General features: G+C 38.1%; 1 pseudogene; it reads left to right on the plus strand.

Annotated features, from left to right (window-relative positions):
* The first annotated feature begins 735 nt into the window (after nucleotides 1-735).
* LOC102840423 lies at nucleotides 736-10,228 on the plus strand (annotated as a pseudogene).
* The last annotated feature ends 11 nt before the right edge of the window (nucleotides 10,229-10,239 follow it).

Below are 10,239 nucleotides of genomic sequence, written 5' to 3' on the forward strand. Positions count from 1 at the left end.
TGAGTGTTGATAGTTGATCCAAGAAGAATGAAGTCCTTGACAACTTCAATCTTTTCTCCATTGATAAGAATGTTGTTTATTGGTCCAGTGGTGAGGATCTCGATAGGGTGAAGCAATTTAGACATTGGCTATCAAAAATAGAGCAGGAGGGGCAACAAAGGTATGAAGCAGCTGGCTTACAAGCTTTCATGAGTATGCTTAGTTGCAGAATAAGGTGGATAAGATAAAATCCCAACTGAATAGTGTTCATATTTGCCATATGGATCTCATTAAAGGGGATGGGGGATGATAGTGATAAGATTTTATGACTCAATTGTGAATAATTGTTACAGAATTAATTGTGAAGGTCACAACTGTAATTGAAGAAAATGTAACTTTAGTAGAAGGTGTAACTAAAATGGGGGAGTAGTTCATCTTTTCCCCCATTTAACTAATCTCCCATTTTAGTAGTTAATCTTTCAAGGAGCTCTGGTAGCATAGTGGTTACGAGTTGGACTCCTAACCTCAAGGTCAGCACTTCAAAACTAGCAGCTGTTCCATGGAAGAAAGATGAGGCTTTCTGTTCCTGTAAAGATTTATAGCCTCATAAACCTGTATAGGGTAGTTATGAGTCTGAACTGACTCCACAGCACCATTTAATCATTCATATCAGGAACAGAAAATCCTAGAATCATCAAGAAGGAAGAACATGAGTGGAACATGAGATCCTTACTTAGAACACTGGAGACAGAAGCGATGGTGGCTGCGTGTCTGCAGGTAGGATGCTGGCTGGCAGAAGATGCCCTTTGGACATTTAAATTAATATATAGCTTTTTGTTTTGTTTGTTGTTATAATTAAGTGCCATCAAGTCAATTCCATCCCAAAGCGACCCTGTATAGGGTTTTCCAGTAGCAGCTGGTGAGCTTGTATCACCTACCTTGCAGTTCAAATGACTTTGCAGTCTCATGCATTAACCCACAGCACCACACCAGGACTCCTCCACACCAGGACTCCATCACTATAAGTCAAATGTTCATTTGTGAAATATAAGATGTAAATTGGGAGCCACAGGGAGGAAATAGGATAAATGTTGTTATAGGGAGGATAATCATTGAGATTGAAGAAGATATATAGTTTTAATAATGTAAAGCTGATAATCTTGTCTTCAAACCTTCACCTAATTCACAGTAAAAACTAAAAAGAAGAAAAAGACTAAAATGGATATCAGAAGATTCTCTGAAACTTGCTCTCCAGTATAGGTACTAAAGCAAAGGAAGAAATGAAGCAAAAGAGCTGAATAGAAGATTTAAAAGGGCAGTTTGAGAAGACAAGTCAAATATTATAATGACATGAACAAAGACCTTGAGTTAGAAAACCAAAAGGGAAGGACACACTCAGCATTTCTCAAGCTCAAAGAACCAAAATTTCAAGTCTCCATTTGAAATATTGAAATATTCTTTGGGTTAAACAGTGAATGATGCAGAAAGCATGAAAAGAAGATCAAAGGAATATACGAAGTAACTGTATCAAAAAGACAAGGTAGCTATTTAACTCCTTTAAGAGTTAGCATATGATCAAGAACCAATGGTACTGAAGAAAGAAGTTCAAAGTACACTCAAGGCATTGGCAAAGAAAAAGACCAGAAATTGATGGATTACAAATTGAAAATTTTCAACAAACTGATGCAGCAGTGGAGGCACAAACTCATCCATGCCAAGAAATTTGGAAGACAGTTACCTGGGCAACCAATAGAAAGTGATCTAAATTTGTGCCCATTCCAAAGAGATATGACCAAATGGAATTCAGATTTAATTGGACAATATCATTGGACACTATCATATGCAAGTAAAGTGTTGTAGTTGTTGTTGTTGTTAAGTGCTGTTGAGTCATTTCTGACTCATAGCACCCCTATATAGGGTTTTCCAGGAGCTCTGGTAGCATAGTGGTTGTGAGTCGGGCTGTGAACCGCAAGGTCAGAAGTTCGAAACTACCAGCTGTTCCACAAGACAAAGATGAGGCTTTCTGCTCCCATAAAGATTTACAGCCTTGGAAACCCTGTACAGGGTCGCTATGAGTTGGTTCCAACTCCAAGGCACATAACCAACCAACCAAGGGACTGGCTGGTGAATTTGAACCACTAACCTTACAGTTCAAACTTCCTTGTGGACCAGTGTTTATCCTACAGCACCACACCAAGACGCCAAAGTTTTTGCTAAGATAATTAAAAAATGGCTCCAACAGTACACTAACAGGGAACTTCCAGAGGTTTAGGTCAAATTTATACAAGGATGTGGAATGAGGGATATCATTGCTTACATCAGATAGATCTTGGCTAAAAGCAGAGAATGCCAGAAAAGATGTTTACTTGTGCTCTATTGACTATTCAAATGATTACGGCTGTGTGGATCATGACCAGATATGGAAAACATTGGGGAGAATAAATATTCTGGAACAATTATTTGTGTTCACAAGAAACCTGTACTTAGGCCAAGGGATAATAATTTGAACAACAAGGGGATGCTGAATGGCTTAAAATTATGAAAAAAATGTGTACCAGGATTGTATGTTTTCACCATAGTTATTCAATCTGTATGTTGAGCAAATAATCTGAGTAATTGGATTATATGAAGATGAACATGGCATCAGGTTTAGAGGAAAATTCATTAACAATGTGATATATAGATGATACAACCTTGCTTGCTGAACATGACGGTCTTAAAATACTTTTTGATGAAGATCAAAGACCGCAGCCTTCAGTATGTGTACTACCTCATTGTAAAGAAAACAAAAATCCTTGTCTCTGGATGAATAAATAACATCATGATTAATGGAGAAAAGATTAAAGATGCCAAAAACTTCATTTTGCTTGGACCCACTATCAGCACTCGTGGAAGTAGCAGTCAAGAAGAAATTGCATTTAGCAAATCTGCTGCACAAGATCTCTTTAAAACTTTCAAGAGCAAAGACATCAGTTTGAGGACTCAGGTGTGTCTGGCTCAAGTCATGATATTTTCAGTAGCTTCACGTATATGATTTAAAAGAGGATGTTGAATGAGAGATACCATTGCTGATGTCTGATGGATATTGGCTGAAAGTAGAGACTACCAGAAAGATGTTTACCTGTATTATATTGACTATACAAAGGCTTTCAATTGTGTGGATCATGACACACTATGGACAACATTGCAAAGTATGAGTATTCTAGAACACTTAATTGTGCTCATAAGGAATCTGTACATGGACCAAGAGGCAGTTGTTCAAACAGAACATGGGAATACTGAATGGTTTAAAGTTATGAAAGGTGTGTGACAAGGTTGTATTTTTTCACCATACTTATTCAACCTGTATGCTGAGCAAATAATCAAAGAAACTGGGTTTTATGAAGAAAAATGTGGCATCAGGATTGGAGGAAGACTCATTAACAACCTGCGGTATGTAAATGATACAAACTCGCTTGCTGAAAGTGAAGAGGACTTACACTTACTGATGAACATCAAAGACCACAGCTTTTGGTATGGATTGTATCTCAATGCACAGAAAAAGAGGCAAGGCTTGATGGCAGATAGGGGAGAGGTGAATTAAAGTTCTCTTTCAGTAATACCACACAATACTAGGCAAAGCTGGTTCAGGGAAGAGCTCGAATACTATGAACCACATATCTAGGAATATTTTAAAAGCTTGAAGACTTATAGCTAGTGGAACTTGTAGTGGAAGTAAGAAATCTCATATTTTAGAATCTTGTACTCAGCAGCCGAGAGCTGACAACTTGCAACTTGGGTGAGACCAAACAGCAAGACCAAACAGGGGAGCAAGCAGACCAGCCAAGGAATAATGCCGCAGGAACCTCAGAGCAAAGGTGAACAATATACATAGACAGTTTTGCTTTTTTCTAATTTTTTTTAGGTATCTGCTCATTGCCCCCATCACTGTTTGCGCACCTCCATTCTGGTAACTAGAGGGGGTACCTGAGGGAATGGACACCCCCACCTCCACGACTGGTGGGCTCTTCTGCCACACATGTGCACAGATACTCTCAGTATTTAAAACTACAAGCTTCTCAAAACAGCCAGAACTGGCCCTGAGCTGTTTACTAATAGGGAAAAAGACAAAACAATGGGTGCAGAGAGGGAGTTTTAAAACAAAACAGGCTGAAAATTAAATCCTGAAAAACAACATAAGAACCAACAGTGGCATCTTGAAATTTAAAAGGTGGCCTTGAAGGAAAGAAGCTGAAAGAGGATATTAAAATCATACTCATATTAGGCTACAGATTTTTTTTTTTTCTCTTCTCTCCTTCCTCTCCCTTTTCTGTGATTTTAGACTACAGTATTCAATCTAGTTTTATTTTAGTTGGTTTTTTTGGGCTTTTTTGTTTTTGTTTTTTTTTTAACTTTTGGGGGACTCTTTCTCTCCCTATATTACCCAAGAAGAAATAGCAATTGCTGCTATATAGTCAAGCTACAATCACACTCTATGAAACCCCACAATCCAGGCAAGAACCAATACCAACTGCCATACACCAGGGAGGCAAACAACACCTACAAAAGTTACTCTGAGTTAAGCAATAAGAAGAGTGAAAAGGGAAGCCCACATGGATGCAATCAGAAAGCATAAAAAAAATACCAAAACACACACTCAATTAAGTATTAAGTCTACAGAAAAACACTAAACATGTCCAAAAAAGCAAAAGCAGATGACCATATCAGCACATGTTCAGAAACAAGATAAAATGTCTGAGACAAATGACCTACAGGTAGACCTGGACTGTATTCTGGAAGAAGGGTAGGTCTTGGAAATGCCTGAGAAGGAATTCAGAAAAATGATTATAAAATGTTTCAAAACATTTTACAAACAAATTGAGAAAAATAAGGAAGAAGTCAAAAAAGTGCTACAAAAACAATCAAATAGGATAGATACAGCATTGGAAACTATTCAAAACCTAGAGAAAGAGGTTCAAACAATCAATAATAGAATATCAGAAATAGAAAATACACTGAAAGGGCAAAGGAATCGAGTAGAAGAGATGGAAGGAAGAACTAGTGAGCTGGAAGACAAATCTCTCAATACCACTAAGATAGAACAACAAGCAGAAAAAAAGGATTAAAAAATCTGAAGAAGGTCTAAGATTCATGTTGGACAACATTCCAGAACAGAAAGAATCACATAAGTCCACAGAGGAAATAGTTGAAGAACTGCTGTAAGAAAATTTCTCTAACATCCTGAAAAGTGAAAAGATAAATATTCAGGAAACTCAATAAACCCCAGGAAAGATAAACCCCAAAACAAAAGCACTAAGACATAATCATAATCAAGCTCTCCAAAATCAAAGATAGGGAAACAATCCTGAAAACACCTAGGGAAAAGAGAAGCATTACATACAAAGGCAAGCAAGTCGCATTAAGCTCGGATCTCTCAGCAGAAACCATGCAGGCAAGAAGGGAATGAGAAGACACATATAAAACCCTGAAAGAAAAAAACTGCCAACCAAGAATCCTTTATCCAGCAAAGTTATCAATCAGATACGACAGTGTAATCAAAACATTCCAGAATAAACAGAAACTAAGGGATTTTGCCAAAGCCAGCCCTGCACTACAAAACATCTGAAAGGGAGTTCTGTGGTCTGAGAATCAACAAGAACAGACAACAACCAGAGATTGACATACATGGCAGTGCCTCCCAAAACTAAATCAACAGATGGAAGAGTCGAGAACAGAACAAAACTATAGGAACAAACTCAGAGAATCTGGGAGGCCAGTCAATGATCAAAAATTTTACAATGTGAAAGAAGAAACAGAGATCCAGATGGTAAGAAGTTCAGGTAGATTACAGGACAAAATAGACGGCACTAAATAGAGGGAAGAGTTAATGGACTATAAGGCAACCTCAAAGAAAATTAACACCTCACAACATACCAAGAAAATGAAAATTCAAGAAGAACATGGAAACATTAAAACTATGAGGAAACTCACAAGAAAGCACACAAAAAACATGAACTCAGGACAGGAAGACACACAGAAAAAGAAAGCAGCAACACCACACAGAAAAACAAACATAATGGCAGCAATTAATCCATATCTTTCAATAATTACACTGAATGTAAGCAGATTAAATGCGCCAGTTAAGAGTTGGAGGGTGACAGAATGTATAAGAAAACAAGATCCTTCAATATGCTGTCTGCCAGAGACACTTCTTACACACAGAGACAAAAACAGATTAAAAGTCAAAAGATGGGAAAAAATATAACCAAGCTAATTGCAATAAAAAACAAACAGGAGTGGCAGTGCTAATCACTGATAAAATAAATTTTAAGGTAAAACCCAGCTTAATAGATAAAGATGGACATCATCTCATGATTAAAGGGACAATTGAACAAGATGACATAACCATAATAAATATCTATGCTCCCAATGAAAGAGCTCCAAATTATATAAAGCAAAGTCTAATAGATTTGAAGAAAGAAATAATCAAAGAATAATCTACAATAATAGTGGTGATTTTAATACACCACTGTCAAGAAAACAAAAATCCTCACCACTGGACCAATAAACAATATACTTATCAACGGAGAAAAGATTGAAGTTGTCAAGAACTTCATTCTGCTTGGATCAACTATCAACATTCATGGAAGCAGCAGTCAAGAAATCAAACAACGTATTACATTAGGCAAATATGCTACGCAAGACCTTTTTAAAGTGCTGAAGAGCAAAGATGTCAGCTTGAGGACTAAGGTGCGCCTGTCCCAAGCCATAGTATTTTCAATAACCTCATATGCATGCAAAAGCTGGACCATGAATAAGGAAAACCGTAGAAGAATTGGTGCTTTTGAGTTATGATGTTGGAGGAGAATATTGAAAGTGCCATGGGATGCCAAAAGAACAAACAGATCTCGGTTGAAAGAAGTGCAACCAGAGTGCGCCTTTAAGGCCAGGATGGCCAAACTTAATCTCTCATACTTCAGACATATTGTCAGGAGGGACCAGTTGCTGGAGAAGGAGATCATGCTTGGTAAGGTAGATGTCAGAGAAAAAGAGGAAGACCCCCAGCGAGATGGATTGGCAAAGTGGCAGCATCAGTGGGCTGAAATGTGGCAATAATTGTGAGGTTAGCCCAGGACTGGGCAGTGTTTCGTTCTGTTGTGCATAGGGTTGCTATCAGTTGGGACCCACTCGATTGCACCTAACAACAATAGCACATGCATGTGAAAATAGGACAGTTTGGACAGAATAAGGAAAACTATAGTCCTGGTGTGGCTCTGTGTGTTAATGCGCCAGACTGCAAAGCCGTTTGAACTGCAAAGTTGGCAGTTCAAGCTCACCAGCTGCTCCTTGGAAACCCAATACAAGGTTGCTATGGGTCAGAGCTGACTCGACAGCACTTAACAACAACAAATAGAAAAATTGATGCATTTGTGTTATGGTGTTGTAGAAGAATATTAAAAGTACCATGATCCTCTAGAAGAACAAACAAATCTGTGTTTGAAAACATTTAGCCAGAATGCTTCTTAGAAGCCAGGATGGTAAGACTTTGTCTCTCATACTTCAGACATATTATCAGAAGGTACCAGTTCTTTGTTAAGGACATCGTATTAGGAAAAGTGAAGGGTCTGCATTAAAGAGGAAGACCCCAACGAGATGAACTGGCGCAGTTCAGCAGCAATGTGCTCAAGTTTACCAATGATTGTGATGATAGTGCAGGACTGGGCAGTGTTTCGTTCTGTTGTGCTTAAGGTCACTGTTAGTTAGAATTAACTAGTTGGCACCTACAATAACAGATGAAGTCTTAGGCCTGACATAGACCTAGTCACAGTTTCAACCCTAACTCCTACCCCCTCACAATAAATAATTAAATAAAGTGTGGCTTTTTTAGTTTTCATTCATCTGATATAAACCTTTAATCTGCTTTCAGAGTTTAACATGAAAGGATTAAAGAAGATGTGAACTAATAAAGAGAAACATGCTTCTTCTCATGAAATTGACATTTGGGATTGTAAATCTCAACTGTTTAGAACTTGCTGTTGAGTGAGGTATTTAGTTTGTTTATTTTTGGTTTTGATGACATAGTCTTTTTTGTGTCTTTTTTTCAATGATGTTTCAAAGACAAATCCTATTCATATGGAAGTGTATGCACCCAGTGTCAGCTTAGAAACATATGGTCACCTGAGTTTGGTACAAGAAGGTACAACTGTAATATGTTCTTCCATAATAAGAAATGACACCTTTTGATTTCCTTTGTTTCGTTTTTATTTAGTTTGAAGAGTCTTGAAAATTTAATTTCTAGCAAAATTAAAGCTTTCTATGTAGTATTCTGTTCTAGTCTATTGACTAAGATAACAAATTACCTTCCTACATGAAAAGCCTGAGCCCTACCTAAGGGCATTTGTTGCAGTTAAGTGTCATTGAATAGGTCCCAATACATTGTAATCCTAAATACAACATAATGAAACATTGTCCAGTCTTGTGCCACCTTCACAATCATCGCTGTGTTGATGTCACTGTGTCAAACCATAGTCCTCTTTTTTGCTGACCCTCTATTTTATCAAGCATGCTGTATAGTCTCAAAGGACTGGTTTGAGAACATGTCCAAAGTACATGAGACAAAATTTCGACATCCTCCCTTCTAAGGAGATTTCTGGCTATATCTCTTACAAGAACTGGTGAGGAATATAAAATATATCTTGGACTGTCAGAAGAATGAACAAATCTGCTCTTGTAAGAAATACACCCAAGGGTGACCATCTCTCTTTAGTTTGATACAGTGTTGTACTGGAAATATGATTATCAACATTAGGAAAGAGCCTTTTTAAAAATGTGAAATTCCTATGGTTGTATAAACAGAAATCCAACCATTTCTGTAGCATGTGATTTTAAAGAAATCACTAAAGACTATTTAACCAAGTGCACTATGGAATGCAATGGTTAGCATCTGGCAAACAGGGAGAAAAAGAAATGGGTATTTCTAGATTGACAAGTCTAATTATGGTTGGAAACTTGTAACTAGTTTATAATGGGGAAATCACCTTGGAGATAATATTCTTAGTTCCTATAGAACACAAACCAGAGAGAACAGCTTTAGAAATGGCCAGGTTTGGAGGGCTGTTTACTTTACAGCAAGGAAGGGGAAACTGGTTAGCATCCTCATCAACTGACTTTGGCAAACTCAGGAGCACTAGCCTGCCAACGAGCTTCATCTTTGCTTGTCTGTGCAGGCACTCACTGACTTTGGTGAGGAAATAAGATGATGCCTGCAGCAGGGAAAGAACCAGCTATTCACTCTTCCCCCTTCTTCACTCTGTTTCCACTCCCTTCTCCTTTCTCTACTTTCTCTGCTGCCAAGAAAAGCATGTGCAAGAGGCAACAATAAAGCAACTCAATGACTGGGGTGGAAATCACAGTTGTGGGTGTGGATAGGTGAAAAAAAAAATAAAAATGAGGAGAAGTTATACAATACTCCAAAAACCAAGCCCAATATTGTTGAATATTGAGTATTTTATTTAAAAATTAAATAATTCTAGTGAGCTTCATGACAGGAAGCACCCATCAGATACAAATGATGAAACTGAGAGGGACACAGATATTGATATTAAATCTGTTCTTTTTTATTTGCAAGGTGATGAATTTGCATTCAATTAATATTCTTAGAATCAAAACCCCTTCAAATCAAAGAAAGAATATTATGGTGGAATGTCAGATACTCTGGTAGAAAGTGGGACTGGAAGAGATCATTTCTGAAATGCCTCTACAGTTGTGAAAACGTAGTGGCATACTCAGTCGGCCTAAGGGATACTGATCAAACGTGGCCGTATCATCTCCAAACCTGTTAATGTCCATTCTCTGGCTCAATGCCGGAAAAAATTCCTTAACCCGCTGGAAAGGCAGGAGTATGGGCATAGGTAAGCAGACGGGTACTGACAATGCTCAGATACCTGAGAAGGTGACCTGGAGGAGGAGAATGAGAAGGATGAGGAGGAGGAGAATTTTGCGCCGGCTGATAAGATACCGTGAATCTAAGTTTGACCACCACATTTATCATACCCTGTATCTGAAAATAAAGGGAAAAGTGCTCAAAGCAAGCGGATTCTCATGGAACACATCCACAAGCTGAAGTCAGACAAAGTCCACAAGAAGCTCCTGGCTGACCAGGCTAATGCCTGCAGGTCTAAGACCAAAGAAGGACACAAGCGCGGTGAGGATCTGGGAAAAGAAACAGGAGATTATCAAGAGTCTGTTCAAGGAGGAAGAGACCAATTAATAAAGTTTCCT

The sequence above is a fragment of the Chrysochloris asiatica genome, unplaced genomic scaffold (assembly GCF_000296735.1).
Source record: "Chrysochloris asiatica unplaced genomic scaffold, ChrAsi1.0 scaffold00320, whole genome shotgun sequence".
In the NCBI taxonomy this organism is placed as follows: domain Eukaryota; kingdom Metazoa; phylum Chordata; class Mammalia; order Afrosoricida; family Chrysochloridae; genus Chrysochloris; species Chrysochloris asiatica.